The following is a 20,942-nucleotide window of genomic DNA, read 5'->3' as shown; positions in this document are numbered from 1 at the left end:
TCAAACCAGCCACAGTTGCCTGTGTGGGCACATTGCATCCGGGACGTATCCTGATCGGTTCGGAATTTCAGCATGCAACCGGCCACTCCGGGCCACAGGGCACTGGACATCATCTATGGCCTTTCCCCAGAGAAACAAAAGTCACCAGGCCAGGTTCCTGATGTCAGTTTGCAGGAGGCACTTGGCACTGTCAAACCAGCCACAGTTGCCTGAGGTGGTACTTTCGGTCTGGGAGGTATCCTGATCCATGCGGAATTTCAGCAGGCAGCCGGCCATTGCGGGCCACCAGGCCCTGGACATGAACCATGGCCTTTCCCCAGAGAAACAAAAGTCACCAGGCCAGGTTCCTGATGTCAGTTTGCAGGAGGCACTAGGCACTCTCAAACCAGCCACAGTTCCCTTTTGGGTCTCCTTTCATCTTGGAGGTATCCTCAACCGTGTGGAATTTCAGCAGGAAGCAGCCGCCAACTGCGTGCCAAAGGGCACTAGGCACGAACGATGGCCTTTATATAGAGAAACAAAAGTCATCAAGCCAGGTTCCTGATGTCAGTTTGCAGGAGGCACTTGGCACTCTCAAGCCAGCCACAGTTGCCTGCGGTGGTACTTTTGGTCTGGGAGGTATCGTGATCCGTGTGGAATTTCAGCAGGCGGCCGGCCACTCCGGGCCACCGGGCACTGTACACGATCTATGGCCTTTCCCCAGAGAAACAAAAGTCACCAGGCCAGGTTCCTGATGTCAGTTTGCAGGAGGCACTTGGCACTGTCAAACCAGCCACAGTTGCCTAGTGGGGGCACCTTGCATCTGGGAGGTGTCCTGATCCGTGCGGAATTTCAGCAGGCAGCCGGCCACTCCTGTCCACTGGGCACTGAACAAGAATGATGGCCCTTTCCCAGAGAAACAAAAGTCACCAGGCCAGGTTCCTGATGTCAGTTTGCAGGAGGCACTAGGCACTGTCAAACCAGCCACAGTTGCCTGTCGTGGTACTTTCGGTCGGGGAGGTATCCTGATCCATGCGGAATTTCAGCAGGCAGCCGGCCATTGCGGGCCACCTGGCCCTGGACATGAACCATGGCCTTTCCCCAGAGAAACAAAAGTCACCAGGCCAGGTTCCTCATGTCAGTTTGCAGGAGGCACTTGGCACTGTCAAACCAGCCACAGTTGCCTGTGGGAGCACCCTGCATCTGGGAGGTATCCTCAACCGTGAGGAATTTCAGCAGGCAGCCGGCCATTGCGGGCCACCAGGCCCTGGACATGAACCATGGCCTTTCCCCAGAGAAACAAAAGTCCCCCGGCCAGGTTCCTGATGTCAGTTTGCAGGAGGCACTAGGCACTGTCAAACCAGCCACAGTTCCCTTTTGGGGCTCCTTTCATCTTGGAGGTATCCTCAACCGTGAGGAATTTCAGCAGGCAGCCGGCCACTCCGGGCCAGCGGGCCCCGGACAAGAATGATGGCCCTTTCCCAGAGAAACAAAAGTCACCAGGCCAGGTTCCTGATGTCAGTTTGCAGGAGGCACTTGGCACTCTCAAACCAGCCACAGTTGCCTGCGGTGGTACTTTCGGTCTGGGAGGTATCGTGATCCGTGTGGAATTTCAGCAGGCAGCCGGCCACTCCGGTCCACTAGGCACTGTACACGATCTATGGCCTTTCCCCAGAGAAACAAAAGTCACCAGGCCAGGTTCCTCATGTCAGTTTACCGGAGGCACTTGGCACTGTCAAACCAGCCACAGTTGCCTGTGTGGGCACATTTCATCCGGGACGTATCCTGATCCGTGCGGAATTTCAGCATGCAACCGGCCACTCCGGGCCACCGGGCACTGGACATAATCTATGGCCTTTCCCCAGAGAAACAAAAGTCACCAGGCCAGGTTCCTGATGTCAGTTTGCAGGACGCTCTAGACACTGTCAAACCAGCCACAGTTGCCTGAGGTGGTACTTTCGGTCTGGGAGGTATCCTGATCCATGCGGAATTTCAGCAGGCAGCCGGCCATTGCGGGCCACCAGGCCCTGGACATGAACCATGGCCTTTCCCCAGAGAAACAAAACTCACCAGGCCAGGTTCCTGATGTCAGTTTGCAGGAGGCACTAGGCACTCTCAAACCAGCCACAGTTCCCTTTTGGGTCTCCTTTCATCTTGGAGGTATCCTCAACCGTGTGGAATTTCAGCAGGAAGCAGCCGCCAACTGCGTGCCAAAGGGCACTGGGCACGAACGATGGCCTTTCCCCAGAGAAACAAAAGTCACCAGGTCAGGTTCCTGATGTCAGTTTGCAGGAGGCACTTGGCACTCTCAAACCAGCCACAGTTGCCTGCGGTGGTACTTTTGGTCTGGGAGGTATCGTGATCCGTGTGGAATTTCAGCAGGCAGCCGGCCACTCCTGGCCACCGGGCACTGTACACGATCTATGGCCTTTCCCCAGAGAAACAAAAGTCACCAGGCCAGGTTCCTGATGTCAGTTTGCAGGAGGCACTTGGCACTGTCAAACCAGCCACAGTTGCCTAGTGGGGGCACCTTGCATCTGGGAGGTATCCTGATCCGTGCGGAATTTCAGCAGGCAGCCGGCCACTCCGGTCCACTGGGCACTGGACAAGAATGATGGCCCTTTCCCAGAGAAACAAAAGTCACCAGGCCAGGTTCCAGATGTCAGTTTGCAGGAGGCACTAGGCACTGTCAAACCAGCCACAGTTGCTTGTGGTGGTACTTTGTGTCTGGGAGGTATCCTGATCCGTGCGGAATTTCAGCAGGCAGCCGGCCATTGCGGGCCACCAGGCCCTGGACCTGAACCATGGCCTTTCCCCAGAGAAACAAAAGTCACCAGGCCAGGTTCCTGATGTCAGTTTGCAGGAGGCACTTGGCACTGTCAAACCAGCCGCAGTTGCCTGTGGGGGCACCTTGCATATGGGCGGTCCTGATCCGTGCGGAATTTCAGCAGGCAGAAGGCCACTACGGGCTACCGGGCCCTGGACACGATCTATGGCCTTTCCCCAGAGAAACAAAAGTCACCAGGCCAGGTTCCTCATGTCAGTTTGCAGGAGGCATTAGGAACTGTCAAACCAGCCACAGTTGCTTGTGGTGGTACTTTCGGTCTGGGAGGTATCCTGATCCGTGCGGAATTTCAGCAGGCAGCCGGCCACTCCGGGCCACCGGGCACTGGACATCATCTATGGCCTTTCCCCAGAGAAACAAAAGTCACTAGGCCCGGTTCCTGATGTCAATTTGCAGGAGGCACTTGGCACTGTCAAAGAAATCGCAGGTGCCTGTGGGGGCACTTGCATTTGGGAGGTATCCTGATTCGTTTGGAATTTCAGCAGGCAGCCGCCCTCTCTGGTCCAACTGGTCCAGGATATGAACCATGGCCTTTCCCCTGAGAAACGAAAGTCACCAGGCCAGGTTCCTGATGTCAGTTTGCAGGAGGCACTAGGCACTGTCAAACCAGCCACAATTTCCTGTGGGGGCACCTTGCATCTGGGATGTATCCTCATACGTGCGGAATTTCAGCAGGCAGCCGGCCACTGCGGGCCATCTGGCGCTGGACATGAACCCTGGCCTTTCCCCAGAGAAAGAAAAGTCACCAGGCCAGGTTCCTGATGTCAGTTTGCAGGAGGCACTTGGCACTGTCAAACCAACCGCAGGTGCCTGTGGCGGCACCTTGCATCTGGGCGGCATCCTGATCCGTTAGGAATTTCAGCAGGCAGCCAGCCACTCCGGTCCAACTGGTCCAGGATATGAACCCTGGCCTTTCCCCAGAGAAACAAAAGTCACCAGGCCAGGTTCCTGATGTCAGTTTGAAGGAGGCACTTGGCACTCTCAAACCAGCCACAGTTTCCTGTGGGGGCTCCTTTCGTCGGGGGCGTATCCTCAACCGTGACGAATTTCAGCAGGAAGCAAGCCCCTCCGGGCCACAGGGCCCCGGACGAGAATGATGGCCTTTCCCCAGAGAAACAAAAGTCACCAGGCCAGGGTCATGATGTCAGTTTGCAAAAGGCACTTGGCACTCTCAAACCAGCCACCGTTGCCTGTGGTGATATTTTCGGTCTGGGAGGTATCGTGATCCGTTCAGAATTTCAGCAGGCGGCCGGACACTAGGGGCCACCCGGCCCTGGGAACGTACAATGGCCTTTCCCCAGAGAAACAAAAGTCACCAGGCCAGGTTCCTCATGTCAGTTTGCAGGAGGCACTTGGCACTCTCAAATCAGACACAGTTGCCTGCGGTCTTACTTTCGGTCTGGGAGGTATCGTGATCCGTGTGGAATTTCAGCAGGCAGCAGGCCACTCCGGGCCACCGGGCACTGTACACGATCTATGGCCTTTCCCCAGAGAAACAAAAGCACCAGGCCAGGTTCCTGATGTCAGTTTGCAGGAGGCACTTGGCACTGTCAAACCAGCCACAGTTGCCTAGTGGGGGCACCTTGCATCTGGGAGGTATCCTGATCCGTGCGGAATTTCAGCAGGCAACCGGCAACTCCGGTCCACTGGGCACTGGACAAGAATGATGGCCCTTTCCCAGAGAAACAAAAGTCACCAGGCCAGGTTCCTGATGTCAGTTTGCAGGAGGCACTAGGCACTGTCAAACCAGCCACAGTTGCCTGTCGTGGTACTTTCGGTCTGGGAGGTATCCTGATCCATGCGGAATTTCAGCAGGCGGACGGCCATTGCGGGCCACCAGGCCCTGGACATGAACCATGGCCTTTCCCCAGAGAAACAAAAGTCACCAGGCCAGGTTCCTGATGTCAGTTTGCAGGAGGCACTAGGCACTGTCAAACCAGCCACAGTTGCCTGAGGTGGTACTTTCGGTCTGGGAGGTATCCTGATCCATGCGGAATTTCAGCAGGCAGCCGGCCATTGCGGGCCACCAGGCCCTGGACATGAACCATGGCCTTTCCCCAGAGAAACAAAAGTCACCAGGCCAGGTTCCTGATGTCAGTTTGCAGGAGGCACTTGGCACTCTCTAACCAGCCACAGTTGCCTGTGGGAGCACCCTGCATCTGGGATGTATCCTCAACCGTGAGGAATTTCAGCAGGCAGCCGGCCACTCCGGGCCAGCGGGCCCCGGACAAGAATGATGGCCCTTTCCCAGAGAAACAAAAGTCACCAGGCCAGGTTCCTGATGTCAGTTTGCAGGAGGCACTTGGCACTGTCAAACAAATCGCAGGTGCCTGTGGGGGCACTTGTATCTGGGAGGTATCCTGATTCGTTCGGAATTTCAGCAGGCAGCCGGCCTCTCTGGTCCAACTGGTCCAGGATATGAACCATGGCCTTTCCCCTGAGAAACAAAAGTCACCAGGCCAGGTTCCTGATGTCAGTTTGCAGGAGGCACTTGGCGCTGTCAAACCAGCCACAATTTCCTGTGGGGGCACCTTGCATATGGGATGTATCCTCATACGTGCGGAATTTCAGCAGGCAGCCGGCCACTGCGGGCCAACTGGCGCTGGACATGAACCATGGCATTTCCCCAGAGAAACAAAAGTCCCCAGGTCAGGTTCCTGATGTCAGTTTGCAGGAGGCACTTGGCACTCTCAAACCAGCCACAGTTGCCTGCGGTGGTACTTTCGGTCTGGGAGGTATCGTGATCCGTGTGGAATTTCAGCAGGCAGCCGGCCACTCCGGTCCACTAGGCACTGTACACGATCTATGGCCTTTCCCCAGAGAAACAAAAGTCACCAGGCCAGGTTCCTCATGTCAGTTTACCGGAGGCACTTGGCACTGTCAAACCAGCCACAGTTGCCTGTGTGGGCACATTTCATCCGGGACGTATCCTGATCCGTGCGGAATTTCAGCATGCAACCGGCCACTCCGGGCCACCGGGCACTGGACATAATCTATGGCCTTTCCCCAGAGAAACAAAAGTCACCAGGCCAGGTTCCTGATGTCAGTTTGCAGGACGCTCTAGACACTGTCAAACCAGCCACAGTTGCCTGAGGTGGTACTTTCGGTCTGGGAGGTATCCTGATCCATGCGGAATTTCAGCAGGCAGCCGGCCATTGCGGGCCACCAGGCCCTGGACATGAACCATGGCCTTTCCCCAGAGAAACAAAAGTCACCAGGCCAGGTTCCTGATGTCAGTTTGCAGGAGGCACTAGGCACTCTCAAACCAGCCACAGTTCCCTTTTGGGTCTCCTTTCATCTTGGAGGTATCCTCAACCGTGTGGAATTTCAGCAGGAAGCAGCCGCCAACTGCGTGCCAAAGGGCACTGGGCACGAACGATGGCCTTTCCCCAGAGAAACAAAAGTCACCAGGTCAGGTTCCTGATGTCAGTTTGCAGGAGGCACTTGGCACTCTCAAACCAGCCACAGTTGCCTGCGGTGGTACTTTTGGTCTGGGAGGTATCGTGATCCGTGTGGAATTTCAGCAGGCAGCCGGCCACTCCTGGCCACCGGGCACTGTACACGATCTATGGCCTTTCCCCAGAGAAACAAAAGTCACCAGGCCAGGTTCCTGATGTCAGTTTGCAGGAGGCACTTGGCACTGTCAAACCAGCCACAGTTGCCTAGTGGGGGCACCTTGCATCTGGGAGGTATCCTGATCCGTGCGGAATTTCAGCAGGCAGCCGGCCACTCCGGTCCACTGGGCACTGGACAAGAATGATGGCCCTTTCCCAGAGAAACAAAAGTCACCAGGCCAGGTTCCAGATGTCAGTTTGCAGGAGGCACTAGGCACTGTCAAACCAGCCACAGTTGCTTGTGGTGGTACTTTGTGTCTGGGAGGTATCCTGATCCGTGCGGAATTTCAGCAGGCAGCCGGCCATTGCGGGCCACCAGGCCCTGGACCTGAACCATGGCCTTTCCCCAGAGAAACAAAAGTCACCAGGCCAGGTTCCTGATGTCAGTTTGCAGGAGGCACTTGGCACTGTCAAACCAGCCGCAGTTGCCTGTGGGGGCACCTTGCATATGGGCGGTCCTGATCCGTGCGGAATTTCAGCAGGCAGAAGGCCACTACGGGCTACCGGGCCCTGGACACGATCTATGGCCTTTCCCCAGAGAAACAAAAGTCACCAGGCCAGGTTCCTCATGTCAGTTTGCAGGAGGCATTAGGAACTGTCAAACCAGCCACAGTTGCTTGTGGTGGTACTTTCGGTCTGGGAGGTATCCTGATCCGTGCGGAATTTCAGCAGGCAGCCGGCCACTCCGGGCCACCGGGCACTGGACATCATCTATGGCCTTTCCCCAGAGAAACAAAAGTCACTAGGCCCGGTTCCTGATGTCAATTTGCAGGAGGCACTTGGCACTGTCAAAGAAATCGCAGGTGCCTGTGGGGGCACTTGCATTTGGGAGGTATCCTGATTCGTTTGGAATTTCAGCAGGCAGCCGCCCTCTCTGGTCCAACTGGTCCAGGATATGAACCATGGCCTTTCCCCTGAGAAACGAAAGTCACCAGGCCAGGTTCCTGATGTCAGTTTGCAGGAGGCACTAGGCACTGTCAAACCAGCCACAATTTCCTGTGGGGGCACCTTGCATCTGGGATGTATCCTCATACGTGCGGAATTTCAGCAGGCAGCCGGCCACTGCGGGCCATCTGGCGCTGGACATGAACCCTGGCCTTTCCCCAGAGAAAGAAAAGTCACCAGGCCAGGTTCCTGATGTCAGTTTGCAGGAGGCACTTGGCACTGTCAAACCAACCGCAGGTGCCTGTGGCGGCACCTTGCATCTGGGCGGCATCCTGATCCGTTAGGAATTTCAGCAGGCAGCCAGCCACTCCGGTCCAACTGGTCCAGGATATGAACCCTGGCCTTTCCCCAGAGAAACAAAAGTCACCAGGCCAGGTTCCTGATGTCAGTTTGAAGGAGGCACTTGGCACTCTCAAACCAGCCACAGTTTCCTGTGGGGGCTCCTTTCGTCGGGGGCGTATCCTCAACCGTGACGAATTTCAGCAGGAAGCAAGCCCCTCCGGGCCACAGGGCCCCGGACGAGAATGATGGCCTTTCCCCAGAGAAACAAAAGTCACCAGGCCAGGGTCATGATGTCAGTTTGCAAAAGGCACTTGGCACTCTCAAACCAGCCACCGTTGCCTGTGGTGATATTTTCGGTCTGGGAGGTATCGTGATCCGTTCAGAATTTCAGCAGGCGGCCGGACACTAGGGGCCACCCGGCCCTGGGAACGTACAATGGCCTTTCCCCAGAGAAACAAAAGTCACCAGGCCAGGTTCCTCATGTCAGTTTGCAGGAGGCACTTGGCACTCTCAAATCAGACACAGTTGCCTGCGGTCTTACTTTCGGTCTGGGAGGTATCGTGATCCGTGTGGAATTTCAGCAGGCAGCAGGCCACTCCGGGCCACCGGGCACTGTACACGATCTATGGCCTTTCCCCAGAGAAACAAAAGCACCAGGCCAGGTTCCTGATGTCAGTTTGCAGGAGGCACTTGGCACTGTCAAACCAGCCACAGTTGCCTAGTGGGGGCACCTTGCATCTGGGAGGTATCCTGATCCGTGCGGAATTTCAGCAGGCAACCGGCAACTCCGGTCCACTGGGCACTGGACAAGAATGATGGCCCTTTCCCAGAGAAACAAAAGTCACCAGGCCAGGTTCCTGATGTCAGTTTGCAGGAGGCACTAGGCACTGTCAAACCAGCCACAGTTGCCTGTCGTGGTACTTTCGGTCTGGGAGGTATCCTGATCCATGCGGAATTTCAGCAGGCGGACGGCCATTGCGGGCCACCAGGCCCTGGACATGAACCATGGCCTTTCCCCAGAGAAACAAAAGTCACCAGGCCAGGTTCCTGATGTCAGTTTGCAGGAGGCACTAGGCACTGTCAAACCAGCCACAGTTGCCTGAGGTGGTACTTTCGGTCTGGGAGGTATCCTGATCCATGCGGAATTTCAGCAGGCAGCCGGCCATTGCGGGCCACCAGGCCCTGGACATGAACCATGGCCTTTCCCCAGAGAAACAAAAGTCACCAGGCCAGGTTCCTGATGTCAGTTTGCAGGAGGCACTTGGCACTCTCTAACCAGCCACAGTTGCCTGTGGGAGCACCCTGCATCTGGGATGTATCCTCAACCGTGAGGAATTTCAGCAGGCAGCCGGCCACTCCGGGCCAGCGGGCCCCGGACAAGAATGATGGCCCTTTCCCAGAGAAACAAAAGTCACCAGGCCAGGTTCCTGATGTCAGTTTGCAGGAGGCACTTGGCACTGTCAAACAAATCGCAGGTGCCTGTGGGGGCACTTGTATCTGGGAGGTATCCTGATTCGTTCGGAATTTCAGCAGGCAGCCGGCCTCTCTGGTCCAACTGGTCCAGGATATGAACCATGGCCTTTCCCCTGAGAAACAAAAGTCACCAGGCCAGGTTCCTGATGTCAGTTTGCAGGAGGCACTTGGCGCTGTCAAACCAGCCACAATTTCCTGTGGGGGCACCTTGCATATGGGATGTATCCTCATACGTGCGGAATTTCAGCAGGCAGCCGGCCACTGCGGGCCAACTGGCGCTGGACATGAACCATGGCATTTCCCCAGAGAAACAAAAGTCCCCAGGTCAGGTTCCTGATGTCAGTTTGCAGGAGGCACTTGGCACTCTCAAACCAGCCACAGTTGCCTGTGGTGATATTTTCGGTCTGGGAGGTATCCTGATCCGTTCAGAATTTCAGCAGGCGGCCGGACACTAGGTGCCACCCGGCCCTGGAAACGTACAATGGCCTTTCCCCAGAGAAACAAAAGTCACCAGGCCAGGTTCCTGATGTCAGTTTGCAGGAGGCACTTGGCACTCTCAAATCAGCCACAGTTGCCTGCGGTGGTACTTTCGGTCTGGGAGGTATCGTGATCCGTGTGGAATTTCAGCAGGCAGCCGGCCACTCCTGGCCACCAGGCCCTGGACATGAACCATGGCCTTTCCCCAGAGAAACAAAAGTCACCAGGCCAGGTTCCTGATGTCAGTTTGCAGGAGGCACTAGGCACTGTCAAACCAGCCACAGTTGCCTGTGGGAGCACCCTGCATCTGTGAGATATCCTCAACCGTGAGGAATTTCAGCAGGCAGCCGGCCACTCCGGGCCACCGGGCACTGGACATCATCTATGGCCTTTCCCCAGAGAAACAAAAGTCACTAGGCCCGGTTCCTGATGTCAATTTGCAGGAGGCACTTGGCACTGTCAAACAAATCGCAGGTGCCTGTGGGGGCACTTGTATCTGGGAGGTATCCTGATTCGTTCGGAATTTCAGCAGGCAGCCGGCCTCTCTGGTCCAACTGGTCCAGGATATGAACCCTGGCCTTTCCCCTGAGAAACAAAAGTCACCAGGCCAGGTTCCTCATGTCAGTTTGCAGGAGGCACTTGGCACTGTCAAACCAGCCACAATTTCCTGTGGGGGCACCTTGCATCTGGGATGTATCCTCATACGTGCGGAATTTCAGCAGGCAGCCGGCCACTGCGGGCCACCTGGCGCTGGACATGAACCATGGCCTTTCCCCAGAGAAACAAAAGTCACCAGGCCAGGTTCCTGATGTCAGTTTGCAGGAGGCACTAGGCACTGTCAAACCAGCCTCAGTTGCCTGTCGTGGTACTTTCGGTCTGGGAGGTATCCTCATACTTGCGGAATTTCAGCAGGCAGCCGGCCATTGCGGGCCACCAGGCCCTGGACATGAACCATGGCCTTTCCCCAGAGAAACAAAAGTCACCAGGCCAGGTTCCTCATGTCAGTTTGCAGGAGGCACTAGGCACTGTCAAACCAGCCACAGTTCCCTTTTGGGGCTCCTTTCTTCTTGGAGGTATCCTCAACCGTGAGGAATTTCAGCAGGAAGCAGCCGCCAACTGCGTGCCAAATGGCACTGGGCACGAACGATGGCCTTTCCCCAGAGAAACAAAAGTCACCAGGCCAGGTTCCTGATGTCAGTTTGCAGGAGGCACTTGGCACTCTCAAACCAGCCACAGTTGCCTGTGGGAGCACCCTGCATCTGGGAGGTATCCTCAACCGTGAGGAATTTCAGCAGGCAGCCGGCCACTCCGGGCCAGCGGGCCCCGGACAAGAATGATGGCCCTTTCCCAGAGAAACAAAAGTCACCAGGCCAGGTTCCTGATGTCAGTTTGCAGGAGGCACTTGGCACTCTCAAACCAGCCACAGTTGCCTGCGGTGGTACTTTCGGTCTGGGAGGTATCGTGATCCGTGTGGAATTTCAGCAGGCAGCCGGCCACTCCGGGCCACCGGGCACTGTACACGATCTATGGCCTTTCCCCAGAGAAACAAAAGTCACCAGGCCAGGTTCCTCATGTCAGTTTGCCGGAGGCACTTGGCACTGTCAAACCAGCCACAGTTGCCTGTGTGGGCACATTGCATCCGGGAAGTATCCTGATCGGTTCGGAATTTCAGCATGCAGCCGGCCACTCCGGGCCACCGGGCACTGGACATCATCTATGGCCTTTCCCCAGAGAAACAAAAGTCACCAGGCCCGGTTCCTGATGTCAATTTGCAGGAGGCACTTGGCACTGTCAAACAAATCGCAGGTGCCTGTGGGGGCACTTGTAACTGGGAGGTATCCTGATTCGTTCAGAATTTCAGCAGGCAGCCGGCCTCTCTGGTCCAACTGGTCCAGGATATGAACCATGGCCTTTCCCCTGAGAAACAAAAGTCACCAGGCCAGGTTCCTCATGTCAGTTTGCAGGAGGCACTTGGCACTGTCAAACCAGCCACAATTTCCTGTGGGGGCACCTTGCATCTGGGATGTATCCTCATACGTGCGGAATTTCACCAGGCAGCCGGCCACTGCGGGCCACCTGGCGCTGGACATGAACCATGGCATTTCCCCAGAGAAACAAAAGTCCCCAGACCAGGTTCCTGATGTCAGTTTGCAGGACGCACTTGGCACTGTCAAACCAGCCACAGTTGCCTGTGGTGATATTTTCGGTCTGGGAGGTATCCTGATCCGTTCAGAATTTCAGCAGGCGGCCGGACACTAGGTGCCACCCGGCCCTGGAAACGTACAATGGCCTTTCCCCAGAGAAACAAAAGTCACCAGGCCAGGTTCCTCATGTCAGTTTGCAGGAGGCACTTGGCACTCTCAAATCAGCCACAGTTGCCTGCGGTGGTACTTTCGGTCTGGGAGGTATCGTGATCCGTGTGGAATTTCAGCAGGCAGCCGGCCACTCCTGGCCACCAGGCCCTGGACATGAACCATGGCCTTTCCCCAGAGAAACAAAAGTCACCAGGCCAGGTTCCTGATGTCAGTTTGCAGGAGGCACTTGGCACTGTCAAACCAGCCACAGTTGCCTGTGGGAGCACCCTGCATCTGTGAGATATCCTCAACCGTGAGGAATTTCAGCAGGCAGCCGGCCACTCCGGGCCACCGGGCACTGGACATCATCTATGGCCTTTCCCCAGAGAAACAAAAGTCACTAGGCCCGGTTCCTGATGTCAATTTGCAGGAGGCACTTGGCACTGTCAAACAAATCGCAGGTGCCTGTGGGGGCACTTGTATCTGGGAGGTATCCTGATTCGTTCGGAATTTCAGCAGGCAGCCGGCCTCTCTGGTCCAACTGGTCCAGGATATGAACCATGGCCTTTCCCCTGAGAAACAAAAGTCACCAGGCCAGGTTCCTGATGTCAGTTTGCAGGAGGCACTAGGCACTGTCAAACCAGCCACAATTTCCTGTGGGGGCACCTTGCATCTGGGATGTATCATCATACGTGCGGAATTTCAGCAGGCAGCCGGCCACTGCGGGCCACCTGGCGCTGGACATGAACCATGGCCTTTCCCCAGAGAAACAAAAGTCACCAGGCCAGGTTCCTGATGTCAGTTTGCAGGAGGCACTAGGCACTGTCAAACCAGCCACAGTTGCCTGTCGTGGTACTTTCGGTCTGGGAGGTATCCTGATCCATGCGGAATTTCAGCAGGCAGCCGGCCATTGCGGGCCACCAGGCCCTGGACATGAACCATGGCCTTTCCCCAGAGAAACAAAAGTCACCAGGCCAGGTTCCTGATGTCAGTTTGCAGGAGGCACTAGGCACTGTCAAACCAGCCACAGTTCCCTTTTGGGGCTCCTTTCTTCTTGGAGGTATCCTCAACCGTGAGGAATTTCAGCAGGAAGCAGCCGCCAACTGCGTGCCAAAGGGCACTGGGCACGAACGATGGCCTTTCCCCGGAGAAACAAAAGTCACCAGGCCAGGTTCCTGATGTCAGTTTGCAGGAGGCACTTGGCACTGTCAAACCAGCCACAGTTGCCTGTGGGAGCACCCTGCATCTGGGAGGTATCCTCAACCGTGAGGAATTTCAGCAGGCAGCCGGCCACTCCGGGCCAGCGGGCCCCGGACAAGAATGATGGCCCTTTCCCAGAGAAACAAAAGTCACCAGGCCAGGTTCCTGATGTCAGTTTGCAGGAGGCACTTGGCACTCTCAAACCAGCCACAGTTGCCTGCGGTGGTACTTTCGGTCTGGGAGGTATCGTGATCCGTGTGGAATTTCAGCAGGCAGCCGGCCACTCCGGGCCACCGGGCACTGTACACGATCTATGGCCTTTCCCCAGAGAAACAAAAGTCACCAGGCCAGGTTCCTCATGTCAGTTTGCCGGAGGCACTTGGCACTGTCAAACCAGCCACAGTTGCCTGTGTGGGCACATTGCATCCGGGACGTATCCTGATCGGTTCGGAATTTCAGCATGCAGCCGGCCACTCCGGGCCACCGGGCACTGGACATCATCTATGGCCTTTCCCCAGAGAAACAAAAGTCACCAGGCCCGGTTCCTGATGTCAATTTGCAGGAGGCACTTGGCACTGTCAAACAAATCGCAGGTGCCTGTGGGGGCACTTGTATCTGGGAGGTATCCTGATTCGTTCAGAATTTCAGCAGGCAGCCGGCCTCTCTGGTCCAACTGGTCCAGGATATGAACCATGACCTTTCCCCTGAGAAACAAAAGTCACCAGGCCAGGTTCCTCATGTCAGTTTGCCGGAGGCACTTGGCACTGTCAAACCAGCCACAGTTGCCTGTGTGGGAACATTGCATCCGGGACGTATCCTGATCGGTTCGGAATTTCAGCATGCAGCAGGCCACTCCGGGCCACCGGGCACTGGACATCATCTATGGCCTTTCCCCAGAGAAACAAAAGTCACCAGGCCAGGTTCCTAATGTCAGTATGCAGGAGGCACTAGGCACTGTCAAACCAGCCACAGTTCCCTTTTGGGGCTCCTTTCATCTTGGAGGTATCCTCAAGCGTGTGGAATTTCAGCAGGAAGCAGCCGCCAACTGCGTGCCAAAGGGCACTGGGCACGAACGATGGCCTTTCCCCAGAGAAACAAAAGTCACCAGGCCAGGTTCCTGATGTCAGTTTGCAGGAGGCACTTGGCACTCTCAAACCAGCCACAGTTGCCTGCGGTGGTACTTTCGGTCTGGGAGGTATCGTGATCCGTGTGGAATTTCAGCAGGCAGCCGGCCACTGCGGGCCACCTGGCGCTGGATATGAACCATGGCATTTCCCCAGAGAAACAAAAGTCACCAGGCCAGGTTCCTGATGTCAGTTTGCAGGAGGCACTAGGCACTGTCAAACCAGCCACAGTTCCCTTTTGGGTCTCCTTTCATCTTGGAGGTATCCTCAACCGTGTGGAATTTCAGCAGGAAGCAGCCGCCAACTGCGTGCCAAAGGGCACTGGGCACGAACGATGGCCTTTCCCCAGAGAAACAAAAGTCACCAGGCCAGGTTCCTGATGTCAGTTTGCAGGAGGCACTTGGCACTCTCAAACCAGCCACAGTTGCCTAGTGGGGGCACCTTGCATCTGGGAGGTATCCTGATCCGTGCGGAATTTCAGCAGGCAACCGGCAACTCCGGTCCACTGGGCACTGGACAAGAATGATGGCCCTTTCCCAGAGAAACAAAAGTCACCAGGCCAGGTTCCTGATGTCAGTTTGCAGGAGGCACTTGGCACTCTCAAACCAGCCACAGTTGCCTGCGGTGGTACTTTCGGTCTGGGAGGTATCGTGATCCGTGTGGAATTTCAGCAGGCAGCAGGCCACTCCGGGCCACCGGGCACTGTACACGATCTATGGCCTTTCCCCAGAGAAACAAAAGTCACCAGGCCAGATTCCTCATGTCAGTTTGCCGGAGGCACTTGGCACTGTCAAACCAGCCACAGTTGCCTGTGTGGGCACATTGCATCCGGGACGTATCCTGATCGGTTCGGAATTTCAGCATGCAGCCGGCCACTCCGGGCCACCGGGCACTGGACATCATCTATGGCCTTTCCCCAGAGAAACAAAAGTCACTAGGCCCGGTTCCTGATGACAATTTGCAGGAGGCACTTGGCACTGTCAAACAAATCGCAGGTGCCTGTGGGGGCACTTGTATCTGGGAGGTATCCTGATTCGTGCGGAATTTCAGCAGGCAGCCGGCCTCTCTGGTCCAACTGGTCCAGGATATGAACCATGGCCTTTCCCCTGAGAAACAAAAGTCACCAGGCCAGGTTCCTGATGTCAGTTTGCAGGAGGCACTAGGCACTGTCAAACCAGCCACAATTTCCTGTGGGGGCACCTTGCATCTGGGATGTATCCTCATACGTGCGGAATTTCAGCAGGCAGCCGGCCACTGCGGGCCACCTGGCGCTGGACATGAACCATGGCATTTCCCCAGAGAAACAAAAGTCACCAGGCCAGGTTCCTGATGTCAGTTTGCAGGAGGCACTTGGCACTCTCAAACCAGCCACAGTTCCCTTTTGGGTCTCCTTTCATCTTGGAGGTATCCTCAACCGTGTGGAATTTCAGCAGGAAGCAGCCGCCAACTGTGTGCCAAAGGGCACTGGGCACGAACGATGGCCTTTCCCCAGAGAAACAAAAGTCACCAGGCCAGGTTCCTGATGTCAGTTTGCAGGAGGCACTTGGCACTGTCAAACCAGCCACAGTTGCCTGCGGTGGTACTTTCGGTCTGGGAGGTATCGTGATCCGTGTGGAATTTCAGCATGCAGCCGGCCACTCCGGGCCACCGGGCACTGTACACGATCTATGGCCTTTCCCCAGAGAAACAAAAGTCACCAGGCCAGGTTCCTGATGTCAGTTTGCAGGAGGCACTTGGCACTGTCAAACCAGCCACAGTTGCCTAGTGGGGGCACCTTGCATCTGGGAGGTATCCTGATCCGTGCGGAATTTCAGCAGGCAGCCGGCCACTCCGGTCCACTGGGCACTGGACCAGAATGATGGCCCTTTCCCAGAGAAACAAAAGTCACCAGGCCAGGTTCCTGATGTCAGTTTGCAAGAGGCACTTGGCACTGTCAAACCAGCCACAGTTGCCTGTCGTGGTACTTTCGGTATGGGAGGTATCCTGATCCATGCGGAATTTCAGCAGGCAGCCGGCCACTGCGGGCCACCTGGCGCTGGACATGAACCATGGCCATTCCCCAGAGAAACAAAAGTCACCAGGCCAGGTTCCTCATGTCACTTTGCAGGAGGCTCTTGGCACTGTCAAACCAGCCGCAGTTGCCTGTGGGGGCACCTTGCATATGGGTGGTCCTGATCCGTTAGGAATTTCAGCAGGCAGAAGGCCACTACGGGCTACCGGGCCCTGGACACGAACAATGGGCTTTCCCCAGAGAAACAAAAGTCACCAGGCCAGGTTCCTGATGTCAGTTTGCAGGAGGCACTTGGCACTGTCAAACCAGCCACAGTTGCCTAGTGGGGGCACCTTGCATCTGGGACGTATCCCGATCCGTGCGGAATTTCAGCAGGCAGCCGGCAACTCCGGTCCACTGGGCACTGGACAAGAATGATGGCCCTTTCCCAGAGAAACAAAAGTCACCAGGCCAGGTTCCTCATGTCAGTTTGCAGGAGGCACTAGGCACTGTCAAACCAGCCACAGTTGCCTGAGGTGGTACTTTCGGTCTGGGAGGTATCCTGATCCATGCGGAATTTCAGCAGGCAGCCGGCCATTGCGGGCCACCAGGCCCTGGACATGAACCATGGCCTTTCCCCAGAGAAACAAAAGTCACCAGGCCAGGTTCCTGATGTCAGTTTGCAGGAGGCACTAGGCACTCTCAAACCAGCCGCAGTTGCCTGTGGGGGCACCTTGCATATGGGCGGTCCTGATCCGTGCGGAATTTCAGCAGGCAGAAGGCCACTACGGGCTACCGGGCCCTGGACACGATCTATGGCCTTTCCCCAGAGAAACAAAAGTCACCAGGCCAGGTTCCTCATGTCAGTTTGCAGGAGGCATTAGGAACTGTCAAACCAGCCACAGTTGCTTGTGGTGGTATTTTCGGTCTGGGAGGTATCCTGATCCGTGCGGAATTTCAGCAGGCAGCCGGCCACTCCGGGCCACCGGGCACTGGACATCATCTATGGCCTTTCCCCAGAGAAACAAAAGTCACTAGGCCCGGTTCCTGATGTCAATTTGCAGGAGGCACTTGGCACTGTCAAAGAAATCGCAGGTGCCTGTGGGGGCACTTGCATTTGGGAGGTATCCTGATTCGTTTGGAATTTCAGCAGGCAGCCGGCCTCTCTGGTCCAACTGGTCCAGGATATGAACCATGGCCTTTCCCCTGAGAAACGAAAGTCACCAGGCCAGGTTCCTGATGTCAGTTTGCAGGAGGCACTAGGCACTGTCAAACCAGCCACAATTTCCTGTGGGGGCACCTTGCATCTGGGATGTATCCTCATACGTGCGGAATTTCAGCAGGCAGCCGGCCACTGCGGGCCACCTGGCGCTGGACATGAACCATGGCCTTTCCCCAGAGAAACAAAAGTCACCAGGCCAGGTTCCTGATGTCAGTTTGCAGGAGGCACTAGGCACTGTCAAACCAGCCACAGTTGCTTGTGGTGGTACTTTCGGTCTGGGAGGTATCCTGATCCTTGCGGAATTTCAGCAGGCAGCCGGCCATTGCGGGCCACCAGGCCCTGGACATGAACCATGGCCTTTCCCCAGAGAAACAAAAGTCACCAGGCCAGGTTCCTGATGTCAGTTTGCAGGAGGCACTAGGCACTGTCAAACCAGCCACAGTTCCCTTTTGGGGCTCCTTTCATCTTGGATGTAAACTCAACCGTGAGGAATTTCGGCAGGAAGCAGCCGCCAACTGCGTGCCAAAGGGCACTGGGCACGAACGATGGCCTTTCCCCAGAGAAACAAAAGTCACCAGGCGAGGTTCCTGATGTCAGTTTGCAGGAGGCACTTGGCACTGTCAAACCAGCCACAGTTGCCTGTGGGAGCACCCTGCATCTGGGAGGTATCCTCAACCGTGAGGAATTTCAGCAGGCAGCCAGCCAGTCCGGGCCGGCGGGCCCCGAACAAGAATGATGGCCCTTTCCCAGAGAAACAAAAGTCACCAGGCCAGGTTCCTGATGTCAGTTTGCAGGAGGCACTTGGCACTCTTAAACCAGCCACAGTTGCCTGCGGTGGTACTTTCGGTCTGGGAGGTATCGTGATCCGTGTGGAATTTCTGCAGGCAGCCGGCCACTCCGGGCCACCGGGCACTGTACACGATCTATGGCCTTTCCCCAGAGAAACAAAAGTCACCAGGCCAGGTTCCTGATGTCAGTTTGCAGGAGGCTCTTGGCACTGTCAAACCAGCCACAGTTGCCTGAGGTGGTACTTTCGGTCTGGGAGGTATCCTGATCCATGCGGAATTTCAGCAGGCAGCCGGCCATTGCGGGCCACCAGGCCCTGGACATGAACCATGGCCTTTCCCCAGAGAAACAAAAGTCACCAGGCCAGGTTCCTGATGTCAGTTTGCAGGAGGCACTAGGCACTCTCAAACCAGCCACAGTTCCCTTTTGGGTCTCCTTTCATCTTGGAGGTATCCTCAACCGTGTGGAATTTCAGCAGGAAGCAGCCGCCAACTGCGTGCCAAAGGGCACTAGGCACGAACGATGGCCTTTATATAGAGAAACAAAAGTCATCAAGCCAGGTTCCTGATGTCAGTTTGCAGGAGGCACTTGGCACTCTCAAGCCAGCCACAGTTGCCTGCGGTGGTACTTTTGGTCTGGGAGGTATCGTGATCCGTGTGGAATTTCAGCAGGCGGCCGGCCACTCCGGGCCACCGGGCACTGTACACGATCTATGGCCTTTCCCCAGAGAAACAAAAGTCACCAGGCCAGGTTCCTGATGTCAGTTTGCAGGAGGCACTTGGCACTGTCAAACCAGCCACAGTTGCCTAGTGGGGGCACCTTGCATCTGGGAGGTGTCCTGATCCGTGCGGAATTTCAGCAGGCAGCCGGCCACTCCTGTCCACTGGGCACTGAACAAGAATGATGGCCCTTTCCCAGAGAAACAAAAGTCACCAGGCCAGGTTCCTGATGTCAGTTTGCAGGAGGCTCTAGGCACTGTCAAACCAGCCACAGTTGCCTGTCGTGGTACTTTCGGTCGGGGAGGTATCCTGATCCATGCGGAATTTCAGCAGGCAGCCGGCCATTGCGGGCCCCCTGGCCCTGGACATGAACCATGGCCTTTCCCCAGAGAAACAAAAGTCACCAGGCCAGGTTCCTCATGTCAGTTTGCAGGAGGCACTTGGCACTGTCAAACCAGCCACAGTTGCCTGTGGGAGCACCCTGCATCTGGGAGGTATCCTCAACCGTGAGGAATTTCAGCAGGCAGCCGGCCATTGCGGGCCACCAGGCCCTGGACATGAACCATGGCCTTTCCCCAGAGAAACAAAAGTCCCCCGGCCAGGTTCCTGATGTCAGTTTGCAGGAGGCACTAGGCACTGTCAAACCAGCCACAGTTCCCTTTTGGGGCTCCTTTCATCTTGGAGGTATCCTCAACCGTGAGGAATTTCAGCAGGCAGCCGGCCACTCCGGGCCAGCGGGCCCCGGACAAGAATGATGGCCCTTTCCCAGAGAAACAAAAGTCACCAGGCCAGGTTCCTGATGTCAGTTTGCAGGAGGCACTTGGCACTGTCAAACCAGCCACAGTTGCCTGCGGTGGTACTTTCGGTCTGGGAGGTATCGTGATCCGTGTGGAATTTCAGCAGGCAGCCGGCCACTCCGGTCCACTAGGCACTGTACACGATCTATGGCCTTTCCCCAGAGAAACAAAAGTCACCAGGCCAGGTTCCTCATGTCAGTTTACCGGAGGCACTTGGCACTGTCAAACCAGCCACAGTTGCCTGTGTGGGCACATTTCATCCGGGACGTATCCTGATCCGTGCGGAATTTCAGAATGCAACCGGCCACTCCGGGCCACCGGGCACTGGACATAATCTATGGCCTTTCCCCAGAGAAACAAAAGTCACCAGGCCAGGTTCCTGATGTCAGTTTGCAGGAGGCACTTGGCACTCTCAAACCAGCCACAGTTGCCTGTGGGAGCACCCTGCATCTGGGAGGTATCCTCAACCGTGAGGAATTTCAGCAGGCAGCCGGCCACTCCGGGCCAGCGGGCCCCGAACAAGAATGATGGCCCTTTCCCAGAGAAACAAAAGTCACCAGGCCAGGTTCCTGATGTCAGTTTGCAGGAGGCACTTGGCACTCTTAAACCAGCCACAGTTGCCTGCGGTGGTACTTTCGGTCTGGGAGGTATCGTGATCCGTGTGGAATTTCTGCAGGCAGCCGGCCACTCCGGGCCACCGGGCACTGTACACGATCTATGGCCTTTCCCCAGAGAAACAAAAGTCACCAGGCCAGGTTCCTCATGTCAGTTTGCCGGAGGCACTTGGCACTGTCAAACCAGCCACAGTTGCCTGTGTGGGCACATTGCATCCGGGACGTATCCTGATCGGTTCGGAATTTCAGCATGCAACCGGCCACTCCGGGCCACAGGGCACTGGACATCATCTGTGGCCTTTCCCCAGAGAAACAAAAGTCACCAGGCCAGGTTCCTGATGTCAGTTTGCAGGAGGCACTTGGCACTGTCAAACCAGCCACAGTTGCCTGAGGTGGTACTTTCGGTCTGGGAGGTATCCTGATCCATGCGGAATTTCAGCAGGCAGCCGGCCATTGCGGGCCACCAGGCCCTGGACATGAACCATGGCCTTTCCCCAGAGAAACAAAAGTCACCAGGCCAGGTTCCTGATGTCAGTTTGCAGGAGGCACTAGGCACTCTCAAACCAGCCACAGTTCCCTTT

Source organism: Passer domesticus, chromosome 6 (assembly GCF_036417665.1).
Source record: "Passer domesticus isolate bPasDom1 chromosome 6, bPasDom1.hap1, whole genome shotgun sequence".
Taxonomy (NCBI): Eukaryota; Metazoa; Chordata; class Aves; order Passeriformes; family Passeridae; genus Passer; species Passer domesticus.
This window is presented reverse-complemented; position numbering follows the sequence as displayed.